At 38.6% G+C, this 20196-nt stretch overlaps 1 pseudogene; it reads left to right on the top strand.

Moving 5' to 3' along the window:
* Window positions 1-1315: 1315 nt before the first annotated feature.
* Window positions 1316-2111, top strand: LOC119525316 (annotated as a pseudogene).
* Window positions 2112-20196: the final 18085 nt, after the last annotated feature.

Here is a 20196-nt window from a genome sequence, read left to right as displayed (position 1 = left end):
TTAATGGGCCATTTACTAAGAACCTGGCATTTTTATAGAGTAATTGTTCTTAGGTCTAGATGTACTTAAGATTACCAAGGGCTTCCTATGTAGGCTTTCTGATTTTATTAGTTCTAGACTGTAGCCTGGGCTTCCATATATTTTAACAGAACCAGGATATTTATAAATATCAAACACAAAATGGAACAGCCACACTGAGTATTCTCTCTATATTATTTTACTTAATTTCTTCCAACAAACTCCTTATGCAGGCTAAATTATCACCTTTAATATCAACTGCTTTAGTATACTTGCCTTTACTATAAAATAATATTTTCAGCTAGGCTTTTCTGACTTTTAAAGCTGCAGGATGGACCACCACACAAAATGTGGTTCAGATTTGAAGACTGATTACATATACACACATGTGCACACACACTAAGGGTGTCTGGTAAAGTGGCTGCTTGTGTAGAGAAGGATAGACCTCCAAAGCTGCTCTGAAACTGGCTTAAGAAAGGAATACAAGAGACTGGATTGGTGTTTCTATTAGGGTTAGTGGGTGAGACTGTGTTCAGAGCCCTTAGGCTGGGACTTTTTCTTGCATGATTTAAATCATTGACAAATGCCAAAGAAGAGAGCACCAGGATTTCTTATCACCATAACCCTATGTGGGAAGGAAGCAATGTCAATGGTGAGCCTTAAATGCTATCAGGAGCCAAACATCAAAAAGTGGCATCAGATCATTTATTACATAGTTATATAAGATATGAATAAAATTGTCCCAAATGAACAGGATTTATTTCATGACATTTTGATAAAATAAAGCAAATTTGATTTCTTCCTAATGTCCTTTAAATAGACCATTTTTTTCTTAAGAAGAGAATATTTCTTATTCCTTATGTTACTTCAATGGAAAGAAAACAGACATTTAACTGCATTCATGACTATTTTCAAGTTTATATCCTTGCTGCCAGTGTCTCTAAGTCAGTGTCTAGAGAAACAGGTGAACAAAAGCAATGTAATGAAATATGGTTCTAAGAAGAATGGGTTTGTCACAACTGAGAAGTATTACTAAGGTACCAGCATATCTCAAGGGTGAATACTTCGTAAATTAATTACTTAAATCAGAAATAAAGACATAATGATGGGTGTATGTATACTTACAACAAAACTCTCTTTTCTCCCCAAATCTGGCTCAACTTCAAGGAACCACAGAATCTAACCACTGTCACAGTATTCATCCTCATAGGGCTCTCAGCTGACCCAGAACTACAGCCCCTACAGTTTGGGCTGTTTTTCCATGTATGTGGTCAGTCTTCTGGGGAAACTACTCATTATGCTGACCATCAGCTCTGACTCCCACCTCCATACCCCTATATACTTCTTCCTCTTCAGTCTGTCCTTTGCTGACTTCTGTTTCACTTCTACCACAGTCCCAAAGATGGTTATGGATACCCACACTTAACCACGGAGTCATCTCCAATTCAGGCGGCTTGATTCAGTTGTCCTTCTTCAATCATTTTGGATGTTTGGACAGTCTGATTCTGACTGTGATGGCCTATAGCAGATTTTTGGCAATCTGTCACCCCTCCACTATTCAGTTACCATGAACCCCTGAATGTGTGGCCTGCTGGTTCTGCTTTCTTTTATCATCAGTCTATTGGACTTCCAGTTGCACCACTTAATGGTGTCACAACGAATAATTCTGTTTGGATATAGAGATTCCTCATTTCTTCTGTGACCCTCCTCAACTCCTCAAGTTTGTTTGTTCCGACACCTCCTCCAATAACATATTAATGTATTTTATTGGTGCCATCTTTGCTGGAATTCCATTATCAGGGATGCTTTTCTCTTACAGCAGAATTATTTCATCCATTCTGAGAGTCACAACTTCAGGTGGGAAGTATAAAGCCTTTTCCACCTGTGGCTGTCACCTGTCAGGTGTTTGCTTATTTTATGGGATGGACATGGGTGTGTACCTGAGTTCAGCTTACTCAAACTCACCCAGGAAGTGTGCAGTGACCTCAGTGATGTATCTGCTTGTTTTCTCCATGATGTACCCCTTCATCTACAGCCTGAGGAACATGGAAATCAAGAGGGTTCTGGGGAAGATACTCAGGAGAACACCATAATCTCAACACTATGCCATATTTTAAGTTTGTGGATAAGATAAGACAGAAAAAACAAATATCTGGAAATTCAAATATGCCTCTTGGGTCGTGGTATTTTTCATAGTTTTCATTGTTTTGCTTTCTCTTCATACCTCTTTTCTGAATATTGCTCCTTTGGCTCTCTTTTGGGGTTGTAGGTTCATAGCTATGGAGTAGGGCATTTTATATAACTTTCAATTTCTTTATGTTTAAATTTCTAATCATACTTAGTTTCACTTGCATCACTTTAGGAATAAAGAAATAATGTACATACATGGTAAGAACCCAGTAAATATAGAGATCTTCACTGTGATCATCTACTCTAAGGATCATTACATTCACATAAATTATTTGAACTTATATATGTTTAACCTGGATGAATGAGAACTCATTATAATTTAACCTTAACACAATTGGAACAAGAACAGTATAAATGCAGGGGTTGAATACCATTTGTTTCTGGATTCAAAAGCTAGTACTGTGAAGGCAGAGCGGTATCCCATATCTACTGTCAAAAATGAATGTTATCCATTATTATACAAGAAAATATGAAGACATATTGCCTTATTTAAAGTCAGTGTTTTCCATCCTACTTTCCACTAGATACTCCATACAAAAATCTAAGAATTGCTGTGAATAGAAATATATGTTTTGCATGCTTTTATTATTACATTCATTCAGAGAGATGTATTATATACTATCTAATATTAGGTGCATGAATAACAGAGTAAACTGTGTGTATTTTGATGTTCTATGAATAACACAGGATTAAAATTTGGAAAGAAATTCCTGAATTGGACTTCCAAATATGTATTGAAAATGTGTAGTAGTATCTGTTTTCTCAAGGACACCTAAGATATGAACAGGAATTGGGAAAATCAAAAAGCAAATTTTTCCTTTTACTTTAGGTGGTGGTTTGAATCATGTACCCCAGTTTGAATAGTTTTCTGTTCTTGGTCCACAATCTGGTTGGGTGTAAACTTATATATAAGATATCCTCAAGATGTTATTTCAGTTAATGTGTAGTCCAACTGAGTCAGTGTGGGCTTCATCACAGATAACTGAAGTTCCTTTATAACTAGAGTGAAAGTCAAATGGCAATAAGAGCCATAGAGAACAGCCAGAAGGCAGATGTAAACAAAACCCAGAGGAGAGAGTGAATAAAGAGAATACATTGCCATGTTCATTGCCATTCGATAGAAAAGCCAAGGAAAGTCAAAATTTGGTAGGAAGCAAGAAAACCAACCAAGGAGGAAGCAAGCTTTCTAGTCTTTTAAGCCAGTAAATTCCTGGTATAAAGCCAATTCACTGAATGGTGTTTCTTTTATAAGCTAGAAAAATGAAACAGTGCATGAATCCCAAACTCTTTAGTTTTCATACATCTTTCCTTTGGCAGGAACTCAGAATGGGTACTCGCTATAGCGCCAGCATTCTAAAATGTCTCAATGCATGGCCTCACAGCCTTTAATTCATCTGTACACACTGGCCATCAGGTCTTTTGATCTCTAAATTGTTACTCTCCAACTTTTATGTAATTTTTATCTTATAAATAGCATAATTTTCTCCATATCAATTCTAATTCAGTATATATATTTAGGTTTTCTTCTAATTAGTAATTGACAAACAAATCTCAGTGTCCCTAAGTAGGCAGATCTACTAAGAACTACTAAAATAATATCATCAATATCACCTTTTATGAAAGACATCAAGCTTTGTGAACCTAAAATTCTAAAGAGCATTCATTCTGAATAAAGAGTAAGTCTTTTTAGCTAAGCAGAAATTACAGCTTCTGAGGATATTTGATGAATTTGGGCAGGTGGAATGGCCATGGTGCTGCCTGATGTTGATGAACTGACTCTGCTGTTTTAGGGGTCACATGGGTGAGTCTTCTGACTGCATCGAAAATGCATCATGTTGAGGTCTGCAGTGGAACAGATACAGAGGTAGTTCTGTATGTGCCAGTTCCTTCTCAGGGACCTTTTTCCCAGTGCAGTATGGTGATATGGGTTGCAGATTTTGCTGGAAATCAGAGAGACATCTCCAGGGTCTTGCTGAATTTTAGAGCCAACTGTCCTGATAGATGATGAGGTTGTGTGGTGGTCAGCAGCTAAGATTTTCCCCATATCCCCTGCCACCTCATGTTCATGTACTTTATTAAATCCCTCCTCTTGACTGTGTGCCTGTGTGCTCAGAAGAAAGCCAGCTGCTATACTGTGAGATCTCCCATGGGGTCATGGGTGGGAAAGGCCCCCAGGAATCCTTTGCCCTTTAGCCCATAAGGAACTGAATTGTGATAACATTCATGTGAGTTAGACTGAAGGAATATCCTCCACTGCTCCAATGTTGATATAACTATAACCCCATGCAAGAGCTTTCTTGCAGCTTGAAGAAACCTGCATTATTTAAGAAAAGTGAAAAGTTTTCAAATAATTGGGTAAAATGTAATTCTTTTCTAATATATTAATATATATCAATAAGAAAGAAAAAATTAGAATTGGATTGTCATTCAAATTAGCAAAATTATTTATCTCAATGCATTAAACACCAAACCACATAAAAGGTATATAGAAAGGAAAATAACTGGTTAGTAATCCTTAGTTATAAAATTCTAAATAAAATATAAATAGTGTCAGGTGGTTGATATGGAAGCTCTTATACTTCTTAAAATACTTGAAAAGTTCCCTGCATTTTGGGACATCAAAAGTCATAGATTGATTCTTTAAGTTAGAGTCTGAATATCATATTAATATCACTGCTAAGTGGAAGTCAGTTCTTAAGTAAATGTCAGCTTCCATCTAAAAAGAGGTCAGGCCCAGATCCAGCTACAATATTGACATTTCTCCTCCTCCTGTTCTATTATTATTAAGAAGTCTTTAGGGATTTAGATAATATCAACCAATTTGGCTAATTACTCCTTCTGTGAATTGAGCTATAATGCCATACAACAATAAATAATTGACCTGTGTCTTACAACACTTAAGATGGCTGGTCCTGGGCCAATGGACTCCATGGGAATTCTCTACTTCAAGACTTATTATCTGCCTCACAAGGCCCATTACAGAGTCTTTCTGCCAGTCCTGAGGTCAGAGCCACAGCCTTTTCTCTCTTTCAACCAAATGGTGGTTTCACACATGCATTCCTAGTCTTACCCTGCAGGAACAAGATGCAGCTCATTAAGAGTCATGGGAGACATTAAATTTAGGGGTGACTGTTGGGAATATTGCTTCCTCATCATTAGTACAAGTGTAACCACTGAGATAGCCATGTGGGTGGGGGGTCCTCAAATGCCATGTATCAGCTCAAAGGCCCATGAAATTTATGTTCTTGGTTCTAATTGGGCTTTCCTCCCCTTGGGATCCTACATTCCATAGGCATTGTCACCACCATAGCAGGAAATGAGACCCTTTAAAATAGCTCATGTTCACTCCAAATGATCATGAAGGCAGTGATGACTAGGAGGGGGATGAAATTAGCCATGATGTCATGACCCATAAGGTGACTCTGAGCAAAGTGATCTATGTAATTTTTTCATTTTATCTGCATAATCTACCCAATAAAGAGAGCACTTTATCATTATTTTACAGATAAGGAAAAAGCACAGCCTTTCAATCTAATTTTTACCATATTCTGGGGTAAAAATGGGTGAACTGAGGTATGGAAGTAAGTCTCTATCCACAAGGCACCTGGTCAACCAAAACTGCCATTTCACTTCCCTAGTCAATCCAGGCATGGTACTTGTAGCGAAAAGTGTGAATCTCATTCATTTCTGATTCCCCAGAGTATACACAGTACTTAGCATAAAAAATGAATAAAAATCTGTTGAATACTGATTACCCTTCCTTAATTCACAGTAACAAAGGAGAAGAAATAGAGATTCCACAAGCTAGACATCCTCCTGCATGCTTTCATCTCTTCCAAGGATTTCCCATAGGACTAGAGACAAGATTTAAAATTGGGACAGTGCATCCATGGCATGAGATTTTTAGGATGGTCTTTTCCTTTCAGTGGTACCTCTAACATTATATTATCAAAGTTTTTTTCATAAAAAAACTAAAACAGTAAAAGAAAATGGAGGAAGAGAGAAGGGAATTCAATCTTGGCTTACGGACTGAGACACAATTTAGAATTTAAAGTCATTCCATGTCCACATTTCTCAAACTAACATAGTTTTTTACTTCTTCCATTGAATTTTTAATTGGGTTATTAAATCTTTAATGGGCTGTATTCATCAATTAACCTGGTAATCCAATGATTCATGTCTATAATTTCCACATTATCGATTGAAAATTTTTAAGTGCCAAACCTCCAGGGAATCAAAAATATGAGACTCAGATGTTGATTTTTTCTTCCCACCACCAGAGCTGAAGAGTGTTTTCATTTTCGTATCTGCTTTAATCACAAATGAACAAATGTAAACAGAACCATTGATTCTTCCCTTTGTGACTTGGCTATTTCATCTGAGAGTCTGCTGAATAAGCCAATGGTTTGCAAGGGCCTTAGACATGAAATTTTGGATTTTAGGGTTTCTATGAGTAGATATTAATTTAAACACACTTTAGAAATCCAATATTTGTAAATATTATTCTCTACAGGAGATGGGATTTCATGGAGAACAATCCTGGGATACCTTTTACTACACTGCTTCAGGGTTATTTCTGAAATGATAGCTAACAGTAAGAGCAAGTGTTGGAGTGCATGTGATTTTACCACTGGAAAAATGTAGGCAATTAATGGGAAGATTTAATTTGCATTGAATGTTAAAATTCATACAAATAACCTTCATGGTTATATGTAACAGAAATTCACAGTTGTGTTATTGGAAAGAAGCTTGAGAATTTTCATGGGATTGTTGTAATAAAAATTGACAATAAAAATGAAATTCATCCCCCAGAATTGTTATGCCTTCAGTTAAAATAGAATTTAATTCCCCTCTTTGTTATTTTTCATGTTGAATTTATAGTTTAATTTGGGGAGAACTAGAAATTTTATGGTAATTTGATCAATTCTTAAGCTCATCATATTTCCTTGGCTCTTCAGTTCTTCTTTTATATTTTTCGGTAAACTCTGGTAATTTTCTTCAAAAAAGTTTTGTATATCTTTATAAGGGCTTGACTGCTAGGAGCCTTACAGGTTTTGCTGCTGTTGGAAATAGTATTTTTACTATATATTCTAACTGTTGCAGGCATATTGGAATACAATTTGGATTTGAACATTTATCTTTTATTTAGTAACCTTGCAAAACAGTTTTTAAAATTAGTACTAATAGTTTGTCTATAGATTCTGTTGACATTTTCTCTTTTTTAGATAATAATATTTCCCATGGGTCATAATAGCTTTCTTTCTTCCATTTTTCTCTTTTCAACTTTCATTTGTTTTTCTTGTGCTAATCCACTATAAAGTTTGTATTAGCTTGCCTGAGAATCTTCCACAAATACCACAAACTGGTTTTGTCTTAACAGAGATTCATTGACTCACAGTTTTGAGGCAAGGAGCAGTCTGAAATCTAACTATGACAAGCTTGTTTTCTCCATGAAGACTATAGGGTTCTGATGCTGCTTTGCCACAATCCTTGGAGTTCCTTGGCTTGAATAACTGCCTCAAATTAAAGAGCAATGTCATTTCCTTCCCCCCGATCTTCCAGTTTCCTCTGACTTCCAACTTCTGACTCCTTCTTTATATGGCCTCCAGTAATCAGGATTAAGACCTACATTCATTCAGTGGGTTAACACTTTAACTAAAAATAACATTTTCAAGAGATCTTATTTCAAATGGATACACCCCCCCCAGGAATGCAGATTAAGATTAAGAACATCTAAATTGGGGTGGATAATTCAGCCTACCACAATGCTGACTAGAAGTAGTAACCAGAATGCAGTGATGGCCCTGATCCTGAAGGTAAGGGAAATATTGTGAAATTTTTTAATGTTAAGTTAGACCACATTATCATTCACATATTCAAAAAGTATTTATTGAGCATTTATTTTATTCCAGACACTGCTAGAAGAAAGTATTTAAAAATGAATGGATGAACATTCCAATGGATTTTGCAATGATTTGGATGTTTTTAAGTCTCAGTAATTAAACTTAAACAGTGAGGAAAATATACTGCCTCACATAAACAGGAGTTCTGAGATTCCTGGATTGGTTATCTCTGTAATCAGTGACACTATCCAAAGACTCAATTACTTTATATTTCTTGGTTCTGACATTTGTTTTTCTACTTGGTCTCAGGCTATCTCCCCTTGACATTGCAAAATTAATCCCAAAGATATTGGCATCCAGAAAAAAATCCCAAAGAAAATGAGACTTTTTGAGAAATGCTTACCATTCCTTTGACCCATTAGATTTTGCTTTCTCTCTCATTAGCCAGAATTCAATTACATGTCCATACTAAAATGTGTGCTAAGAGAAATGGGATCACATTAATTGGTTCAGACCAATTGGAAGAGTTTTTCCTTGAGTAGTTAGGAAAAGTAATATATACCCAAACAAAATTGGGTCTCTGCCACTCATGAAGAAAGGAACTGCTTTTTGGAAGACAACAACAGTGTCTACTATAGAGCTGTTGTAAAAGTTTAAGCAGATCTACACCAAAGCTACTAGAACTAATAAAATACACAGCAAAGTGGCAGGGCACAAAATAAAAACACAAAACTCCATGGTGTTTCTATATGCTAGTAAACAGACTAAGTGAAAAGGAAATCATGAATAAAATTCCACTTACACAGGAATTTAAAAGAATAATATATCTAGACATAAATTTAACTGAAGATGTAAAGGACTTGTACATAGAAAACTACAAGACATTGCTGAAAGAAATGAAAGAATACCTAAATAAATAGAACCTTCTGAGTTCATTGATTGGAAGACTAAATGTTTTTAAGGTGTCAATTCTAGCCAAAGCAATTTACAAATTCACTGCAATCCCAATCCCAATCAAAGTTTGCAGAAATGGAAAATCCAATCATTAATTCATATGGAAGGGTAAGGGATGCCAGATAGCCAAAACTACCTTGCAAAAGAACAAAGTTGGAGTACTCATGAATCCTGACTTGGAAACTTATTACAGAACTACAGCAATAAAAATAGTGTGGTACTGGCACAAGAACAGACATATGTATCTATGGCCAATTGATTTTTTGCAAGGGTACTATTTATCCACTTGTGATGGTTAGTTTAGGTGTCAGTTTAGCTAGGTGATAGTGCCAAGTTTTCTGGTCAAACAACACTGGCCTAACCATTACCTCAAGGACATTTTCATGGATGGTTAATAAATGAGAAGACTGGTTTATTAAATCATCACTTGATTACACCTGTTTCTGATTACATCTACTATCAACTAGGGATTGTCTTCTGAAATGAGAGTATACAATAAGTTGGATTTAATCCAATCAGCTGAAGAATATTAAGGGAGAAGAGACAACTTTCATTTCCTCTTCAGCTAGCCAGCCTTGCATGGGGAATTTATCAAAGATCTTCATCACAGCTTGCAACCTGTTCTACAAAATTTTGATTTCTGCATCCTGGCCTACAGAATTTGGACTCCTTCATCTCCACAGCTGTATGAGATATTTTTATGAATTTCCTATTTGCAGATATCTCCTGTTGGTTTGGTTCCCCTAGAGAATGCTGACTAATAAACCACTCAATGGGGAAAGAATAGTCTCAATGACAAAGATGCCGAGAATTGGATAAACACATGCAAAGTAAAGAAGCCGCACCCTACTTCATATCATATGCAAAAAATTAACTCAAAATGGATCAAAGAACTAAATATAAGAACACAAGCCATAAAACTCATACAAGAAAGCATAGAGGAACCTCTTCTGGATCTCTTATTAGGCAATGTATTCTTGGAAAGTACCAAAAGTGTAAGCGAAAAGAAAAAAAAAATAGATAAATTGATTTTCATCAAAATTAAAAAATTTTGTGCATCAAAGTACATTGTCAACAAAGTGAAAATACAACCTACAGAATGGGAGAAACTATTTGGAACCACGTCTGTTAAGGGTTTAATATCCATAATATATAAAGAAATACAATTTATCAATAAAAAGAAAACTACCCATTTAAAATACAGGCAAAAGAATTGAATAGAAATTTTTCTAAAAAGATATACAAATGGCCAATAAGCACATGAAAAGATGCTCAAAACCATTAGCCATCAGAGAAATGCAATACAAAACCACAATGAGATACAACTTCACAACCACTAGAATGGCTATTTGAAAAAAAAACAGAAAACGACAAGTTTTGGGGAAGATGCAGAGAAATAGGAGCATTCATGCATTGTGAGTAGGAATGTAAAATGGTGCAGCTGTGGTGGAAGACAGTTTGTCTATTTCTCAGAGAGTCAAGTACAGAATTACCAATTGACCTGTCAATCCCACTTCTAGGTATATACCAATCAGAATGGAAAGCAGAGACACAAACAGATACACACACAATAATGTTCATTGGAGCATTGTTCACAATAGCCAAAAAGTAGAAACAACCAAATTGTCCATCAAACAATGAATGATAAACAAAATGTGCTAAAAACATACAACAGAATATTATTCAGCCATAAAAATGAATGAAACATGATCCATGCTGCAACACAGATGGACCTTGAAGATATCAAGTTGGGTGAAATAAGCCATACAAAAAGAACAAATATCAAATGTTCTCACTTATGAGATAATGAGAATATGCAAGTTCATGGAGTCAGAAATTAGATTACTAGTTACCCAGGCCTGGGTGAGGGTGAAGAATGGGGATTTAATGCTTACTTTATTTCTGTTGGAATCATGAAAAAGTTTTGGTAATCGATGGTGATGATGTTAGCACAACATAGTTGCATTAGTTAGGATTCTCTAGGGAAATGGAACCAATGAGAGATATCTGTGAATATAAGATTTATAAAAGTGTCTCATTAAACTGTGGGAATGCAAGAGTCCAAATTCCATAGTGCAGGCAGCAAACTGGCAACTCCAATGAAGATGTTTGATGAATTCCTCAGGAAATGAACTGGCAACTTCCATGAACTCTGCAGGAAACACTTTGCTTGTCAGCTGAAGAAGAGAAGGTCCTATATCTGTCTTGCTTAAAAGTTTTCAACTGATTGGATTAAATCCAGCCAACTGCATTCTCTCATTGTGGAAGACACACCCATCATTGATGTCATCAGTCACAGCTGCAGCCAACTGACTGATGATTTAATAAACCAGCCGGTTGGTTTATTAACTACCCACAAATGTCCTCACAGCAATGGTTAGGCCAGGTCTTCCTTGACCAAACAGCTGCATACCATCATTTGGTCAAGTTGACACATGAACCTAAACATCACAGTCCATCCCTTGTCAACTTGGTGGTTATACACATCATGTAAAAACATACTTTATCTCTAAGTAGAGAGCAATAACAGGCATACATTACAACTAACAATACTCTGCTGTGCAGCATACAACTGGAAATGCACTAAATCTCTCCAGAATAGGGTGCAAGTCCTTGGGTGACATTAACTCTTAAAATTGATTTCCTTTAGCTTAAATACAGCAAAATGAACAATACAGGTTATGCCATATGATAAGGGGATAAGACAGAGAAGAAAGCAAAGATATTTGCTTTACAGACAAATACAAACATAATTGTAACAAAACAGGGAGGAAATATTCATGCCAACGTAGTCCTCGTTTCTGTAACTGGTAAAGTGTCTGTAGTTCATATTTATCACTACCTTCTTCCACTACCCATTCCATGTTCTCTTTACCCTCAGCAAGCACTTCAGCAGGCCATGGTTCTTTGCCTGATGGGGTGACCCAAACCTTCATTCCTGAAGTTTCTTGGCCATTGGTGTTCTGCCTGGATTTGTTGCAGTTTTCCATTGACTTTAATCACAGGGCATGGTTGTACTAAGAGATGCCCTAGGGGATCTCCTATATTCCAGAAAAACTCTTCTTTACTTCCATTGTGTAGCTGCAGTGCTATTTCCCCTTGATATCCAGGATCAATCACCCCAGCCAGTACAGTAATCCCTTTCCTTGCCTATTGATTCAGAGGCATAAGAATCCCAAGTGGTCAGATGGCAGTCTTAACTTCCACTTCAAAGGGATTATTGTTGCATTTCCTGGTGGAAACACTCCTCCTTTTGGAACAAAGACTTGTAGACCATCAGAGCTTAAGCTTGCAGGGACAGGAAGAAAAAAATTTCCTAGTGGATCACTAAGAGTGATAGTGATTGGTGCCACTCCTGTTTCCACCCCTTGATTCCCGGACCCATGAATCCTGGCTATGGGAGAAACAGCACCATAGAATGGGCATTGATTCAGAGCATACACAGCCTCCTGGAGAACACTGCCTCAGCCCTGCAAGGTATTGCCACCTAGTTGGAACTGTAATTGAATCTTCAACAGGTCATTCCACAGTTCTAACAATACAGCTGCCTCTGGATGATGGGGAACATAGTAAGACCAGAGAATTCCATGAGCATGTGCCCATTCCCTCAATTCATTTGCTGTGAAGTGGGTTCCTTGGTCAGAAGCAATGCTGCGTGGAATACCATGATGGTGGATACGGCATTCTGTAAGTCTCTGGATGACAGTTTTTGCAGAAGCATCATGCAGGAAATGCAATCCCATATCAAGATGTTCTAGCTTGCTAATGCTGTTGGAATGCAAAACACCAGAGATGGATTGGCTTTTATAAAAAGGGGGTTTACTTAGTTACACAGTTACAGTCTTAAGGCTGTAAAGTGTCCAAGGTAACAAATAAGCAATCAGGTACCTTCACTGGAGGATGGCCAATGGTGTCTGGAAAACCTGTGTTAGCTGGGAAGGCACGTGGCTGGCATCTGCTCCAAAGTTCTGGTTTCAAAATGGCTTTCTCCCAGGATGTTCCTCTCTAGGCTGCAGTTCCTCAAAGATGTCACTCTTAGTTGCACTTGAGATATTTGTCCTCTCTCAGCTTCTCCAGAGCAAGAGTCTGTTTTCAATGGCCATCTTCAAACTTTCTTTCATCTGCAGCTCCTGTGCTTTCTTCAAAGTTTCCCTCTTGGCTGTAGTTCCTCTTCAAAACATTGCTCAAGGGTGCACTGAGTTCCCTCTGTCCATCAGCTCATTTATATGGCTCCAGTGACTCAACTTAGACCCACCCTGAATGGATGGAGCAACACCTCCATGGAAATTATCCAGTCAGAGTCATCACCCACAGCTGGGTGGGGGACATTCCAAAGAAACACTCAAAGAATTACAATCTGATCAACACTGACAATGTCTGCCCACACAAGATTACATCAAAGATAATGGCATTTGGAGGACACAGTATATTCAAACTGGCACATTTCACCCCCTGGACGCCAAAATGACATTATCTTTCCATATACAAAATACATTCATCCCACAACAATATCACAGATACTTAAATCATTTCAGTAACAACAGTTAAGTACAAGATCCCATCAAAATCAATTATAGGTGTGGTCAGTCCTAAGGCATAGTTCTCCTTTAGCTGTGGATCTGTGAACTTAGAACAAGTTAATGTGCTTCCAATATACAAAGGAGGGACATTCATAGGCTAAACATTCCCATTGCCATAAGGAGAAACTGAAAGGAAAACGTGGTTCACAGGACCAAAACTGTTCCTAAAACCTGCAGGACAAACTCCATTAGATTTCAAAGTCATTTATAGAAAGATGTTGCATCCTTGGGGCTTGAGAGAGCGGGAGTCTAACCATTCCTAAGGGCCTTTTCAGTAGCCCTTTCCTCTCCAAATGCTGGGGTGAGTACTCCAACATATCCACACATTGGGGAGACCACCTTCTTGGCCCCACCGTCCTCAAATTGGGCAGCACCCAGATTCCCTTCCATCTCTGGGGCACACGCTCAACCCCTTCAGAACAGTGGGGTGGCAGCCAGGCTCTCCCCAATTCCCAGGGAATGTGCTCCACCTTCTTTAGGGCCTGGGGTGGTAAAACTCTTCCAGAGCATTGAGGCAGAATGCCCACCCTCAACCTCTGGGGCAAACTTACTCTTTCCATGCATGTGAGCCACTCTACTCTCCCAGCCCAAGGCCTCTTCACTCCAGACCTCAACCTCCATGGCACTGTCTTTGAAGAAATTTTTCCTTCAATTTGTTCCTTGTTTGTCACCTCCAGTCCATACCTGCAGTGGCTCTGTCTATAAAGATCTCACAGAAATTCTGTTGGCTTCACATGAAGCACACAGGGATCAAAGCCATCAGACAATAGGACTTTCCACAAATCCTTTCCAGATAACTCCATCTCCAGTCTTGGCTTGTACTGAATGGCAGCTGGGTCCCATGTTTAGTTAAATACCCATGTTGTGCTGTTTACTTTAACAGCAGACACTCTGAGAGGTTGAGATTTTAGTTTACTTTGCAAATCTGCTACTCACACAATGAGACTCTGGGTCTGGTTTTCAGAAATCTCAAGTCCGTGACCAGAGGAAATAAGATTTTCTTTCAAGGAACACATAGAAACATTTACCATCTTTCATAGATGCTTAAGTTTTAAATTTGAAGGCTTTAGCTCATCCCTTCTCTTAAAACTTTATCTATTGTATCTAAGGGCAACCCACCAACATCATTATACCTCTTAACTCTGCAAAACTCTGTTAAGGTGTCAAAAACACTGTCACTCAGAGCCTTACCTTGTGGAAGAGTATGATTAGGACAATCAAATGGTGATATTTTGTGTAACTCCATTGCCAACTCATGCCATGGACTCAGTGCCATCTTGATTATTGGAAATAGGGTCATCAGTGACTTTGAATCTAATCACAGTAGAAACCAAATAATAAATGCCCATTTTAAGATTCTCTTTCTCAAGAACCACTCCTGGTACCAAGTTGTATTAGTTAGCATTCTCTAGGGAAATAGAATCAACAAGAGATATCTATAAATATAAGGTTTATAAAAGTGCCTCACACAACTGTAGATATGCATGAGTCCAAATTCCATAGGGCAGGCAGTGGATGGTTACTCCAATGAACATGTTCAATGAACTCCATGGGCAACAAATTGGCAACTTCAGTGAACTCCTCAGGAAGTGCTTTGCTGGTTGGCTGAAGAAGAAGTTAAAGTCCTCTCTCTCTCTCATAGAAGTCTTCAACTGATTGGATTAAATCCAGCTGATTGCCTTCTCTCATTGTGGAAGACACATCCTTCATTGATGTATTCAGTCAAGCTACAGTCAGTTGACTGATGATTTAATAAACCAGCCACAAGTGTCCTTGCAGTAATGGTTAGGCCAGTGCTTGTTTGATCAGACACCTGGGTACCATCACCTGTCCAAGTTGACACATGAACCTAACCATCACATGGGACATTTTGTCCACTCTTATCTGCAGCTTCTCTTCAAAATGTCACTCTCAGTTACTCTCCAAGATGTCACTCAAGCTGCTCTAATTTCCTTCTTTTTGTCAGTTCTTTTATATGGCACCAGTGATTTAATTGAGACCCACCTTGGTGGGGTAACACCTCCATGGAAATTATCGAATCAAATGTCTTGCCCATAGTTGATTGTGTCACATCTACATGGAAATACTCAATCAATAGGTTCTAACCTAGTCAACACTAAATACATCTGCCCCCACAGATTGTATCAAAACACATCGTGTTTTGGGTGACATAATACATCCAAACTGGCACATTCCACCCTCTGGGCCCCAAAATGACATGATATTTCCATATAAAAAATACAGTCATCTCATCACAATATCACAGAAACTTATATCATTTCAATAATAGTAGGTAAGTACAAGATCCCATCAAAATCAGTTACAGATCCTACCAGAGTCACCAAAAAAAAAACTAAAACAAAAACAAAAAATACAAAAAAAAAAAAAAAAACCAGAAAATAAAATCAGTTATAGGTGAGATCTGCCTTAAGACAAGATTCTCCTCTATCTGGACCTGCGAAATTTAGAACAAGTTATCTTCTTCCAATATACAAAGGAGGGGCATTCATAGGATAAGAATTCCCATTGCCATAAGGAAAAACAGGGTTTAAGGAACCAAAACAATTCCTAAACCCTGCAGTGCAAACACCACTAGATTTCAAAGTCTGAGAGTCATTCACAGAATAACTCTTTATCCTCAGGTCTTGAAAAAGCAGCAGTCCTACACTTTCTAAGAGCTGACATGGCAGCTGTTTTCTCCCCAAATGCTGGGATGAGTGCTCCAACATATCCACACATTTGGGAGACCACCTTCTTCTCGGTCCCACCATCCTCAAACATTGGGTTGCCACCCAGACTCTGCCTTTCTGGGGCAAATCCTCTCCCCTCTCTGAACAATGGGTTGGCCACCAGGCTCTCCCCAATCCCCAGGAAATGTGCTCCACCCTCTCTGGGAACTCTGGTGTGGCGGAACTCTCCCTGAGCATCAATGCAGAATGTCTGCCCTTGACCTCTGGGGCAAATTCACCCTTTCCACATGTGTGGGCTGCTTCATTCTTCCTGCCTGAGACTTCTTGACTCCAGACCTCAATCTCCATGGCTCTGTCTTTGAAGACATCTTTCCTTCAATTTGTTCCTCTGTGCCCTTCAGTCCAGACTGGCCATGACTCCTTCTATACAGATGTCACAAAAGTTTAGCAGGCTTGACATGCAGTTTACAGAGGTAAAAACCTTCAGACAATAGGACTTTCCACAAATCTTTTCTGGATAATGCCATCTCCAATCCCGGCTTCTACTGAAATGTCAGTTGGATTCCATGTTTGGTTAAATCCTCAGGTGGGGCTGTAGTCTCTGGGTTTCACTTTCTCGAAGCCCAGAATCTTCCAAACCATCAATTTCTGGTTTCTTTGTACCTAAGTGTTCATTTCTCAGTTTATCTCTGTCCTCTCACATTTTACTATAAGCTGTAAGGAGAAGCCAGGAAACACTTTTGATATTTAGTGTCAAAATCTCTTCAGCTAAATATCACAGGTCATTGTTTTCAAATTCTGCCTTCCATCTGACAGCAGGTCACAATTTTGCCAAATTCTCTGCCACTTTAAAACAAAGTTCACCTTCCTTCCAGTTTGCAACAACACATTCATCATTGCTGTTCATGGCCTCATCAGAAGTATCTTTAGAGTCCATATTTCTACCAACAGCCTCTTCAAAGCAGTCTAGGCCTTTTCTATCAAGCTCCTTACAATTCTTCCAGAATCTTTCCCTTATCCATTAAAAAGCTGCTCCAACATGTTTAGTATTTGCAAGCTGAGAAGCACCCCACTCTCAATACCAAAATCTATTCTGGTTTGCTACTGCTGCCAGAACACAAAATACCAGAAATGGATTGGCTTTTATGAAGGGAGTTTATTTGGTTACAAAGTTACAGTCTTAAGACCCTAAAGTGTCCAAAGTAAGACATCAACAATTGGGTACTTTCACTGGAGAGAGGCCACTGGTGTCTGGAGAACCTCTGTTAGATTGGAAGGCACATGGCTGGCTTCTGCCTGTTCCCAGGTTGCATTTCAAAATGGCATTCTCCAAAATGTTGCTCATAGGGGGTTTTGTCCTCTCTTAGCTGCAGTTCCTCTTCAAAATGGCAGTCTCGGTTACTCTCCAAGCTCTCCAAGATGTCACTCACAGCAGTTCTCATTTTCTTCTGTGTGTCAGCACTTTTATATGGCTCCAGTGATTTTATTAAGATCCACATTAATGGGTGGGGTAACAACTCCATGGAAATTATCCAATCAAATGTCTTGCCCACAGTTGATTGTGTCACATGTCCATGGAGACACTCAACCAATAGATTCCAACCTAATCAACACTAAATACATCTGTCCTCACAAGATTACATCACAGAACATGGCATTTGGGGGGACATAATATATTCAAACTGGCACAAGCACCATATGGCAATTCTATACTTAGCTTCCTGAGGAAGAGTCAAACTGCCTTCCATAGTGGCTGCACCATTCTACATCACCAACAGTGAATAAGAGTATCTCTTTCTACATCCTCTCCAGCATTTATAATTTTTTGTGTTTTTTTTACAGTGGCCATTCTAGTAGGTGTAAGATGATACCTCATTGTAGTTTTGATTTGCATTTCCCTAATAAGTAATGAAGTTGAGGATCTTTTCATATATTTTTGAGGCATTTGTATTTTGTCTTCAGAAAAGCATCTGCTCATGTCTTTTTCCCATTTTTAATTGGGTTGTTTGTTTTGTGCTGTTGAGTTGTAAGATCTCTTTGTATATTCTGGATATTAATCCCTTATATGATATGTGGTTTCCAAATAATGTCTCCCATTGCATAGGATACCTATTTTTTCTTTCCTGATATTGGCTTTTGATGCCCACAAATATTTAATTTGAGGAGACCCTATTTATCTATTTTTTCTTTCATTGCTCACACTTTGGTTGCAAGGTGTAGGAAACCACCTCTTATCACAAGATCTTTAAGGTATTTTCCTATATTATCTTCTAAAAGTTTTACAGTCTTAGCTCTAATATTTAGGTCTTTGGTCAAATTTGAGTTAATTTTTATAAGGTGTGAGAAACACATCTGTGCCGGTTTGAATGTATTGTGTTCCCCAAATGCCATTATCTTTGTGGTCTTGTGGGACAGATGTTTTTGGTGCTGGTTGGATTTGCTTGGAATGTGCCCCACCCAGCTGTGGGAGATGATGCTGATTAGATGTTCCCATGGAGGCGTGGTCCCACCCATTCAGGGTGGGCCTTGATCAGTGGAGCCATATAAATGAGCTGACTCAGAGAGAGGGAACTAACTGAGTGCAGCTGGGAGTGATGTTTTGAAGAGAAGCAAGCTTGCTGGAAAGGAACATCCTGGGAGAAAGCCATTTTGAGGCCAGAGCTTTGGAGCAGACGCCAGCTGCCTTCCTAGCTGGCAGAGGTTTTCCGGATGCCATTGGCCATCCTCCGGTGAAGGTACCTGATTGCTGAGGTGTTACCTTGGATGTTTTGTGGCCTTAAGACTGTAACTGTGTAGTGAAATAAACCCCCGTTTTATAAAAGCCTATCCATCTCTGGTGTTTTGCATTCTGCAGCATTAGAAAACTAGGACAACATCCATTTTCCATTCTTTTGAATATGTATATCCAGTTCTCCAAGCACCATTTGTTGAAATGGCTGCTCTGTCCCAGTTGAGTAGACTTGACTACCTTATCAAAGATCAATTGTCTGTGGATGAGAGGGTCTATTTCTGAGCACTAAATTCAACTTCATTAGTCAGCATGCTGTTTTGAATGTATTATGTCCCCCAAAATGCCATGATCTTTGATGCATGATCTTTTGATGTAGATGTAATATAGTTGATTAGATTGTAATTTTTTGAGTGTTTCCATGGAGATGTGACCCACCCAACTGTAGGTGATAACTCTGGATGATTTCCATGGAGGTGTGGCCCCACCCATTTGGTGTGGGCCTTGATTAGTTTACTAGAGACTGTATAAGCTCAGACAGAAGGTGCAACCTTGCTACAGCCAAGAGGGTCACCTTGAAGAATGCACAGGAGCTGAGAAGAGAGGAGCTGGAGATGAGAGACAGTTTGAAGATGGCTGTTGAAAGCAGACTTTTGCTCTGGAGAAGCTAAGAGAGGAAAAATGCCCCAAGAGCAACTAAGAATGACATTTTGAAGAACTGTAGCCTAGAGGGGAATGTCCTAGGAGAAAGCCATTTTGAAATCAAAACTCCAGAGCAGATGGCAGCCCTGTGCCTTCCCAGAGGTTTTCTGGACACCATTGGCCATCCTTCAGTGAAGGTACCCAATTGATGTGCTACCTTGGATGCATTATGGCCTTAAGACTGTAACTGTGTAACTAAATAAACCCCCTTTTTATAAAAGCCAATTCATCTCTGGTGTTTTGAATTCTGGCAGCATTAGGAAACTGGAACAGTCAGTATCCCTGTCCTTATGCAGTTCTGTGCTGTTTGGGCCACTGTTTCAATCTCTTTACATGTGATTGGTTTGTTGAAGTCTTCTGTTTCTTCTCTAGTCAATGTTTGTTGTTCATGCTCTTATAGGAAGTTCTCCACTTCATCTAAGTTGCCTAGTTTTTTAGCATATAGTTGATGATAGTGTCTTTTCATTATCCCCTTTATCTCTTTGGGGTCA

This window comes from Choloepus didactylus, assembly GCF_015220235.1.
Source record: "Choloepus didactylus isolate mChoDid1 chromosome 25 unlocalized genomic scaffold, mChoDid1.pri SUPER_25_unloc1, whole genome shotgun sequence".
Classification (NCBI taxonomy): Eukaryota; Metazoa; Chordata; class Mammalia; order Pilosa; family Megalonychidae; genus Choloepus; species Choloepus didactylus.
The sequence above is the reverse complement of the archived record's forward strand: the minus strand, read 5'-3'. Positions and strand labels throughout refer to the sequence as shown.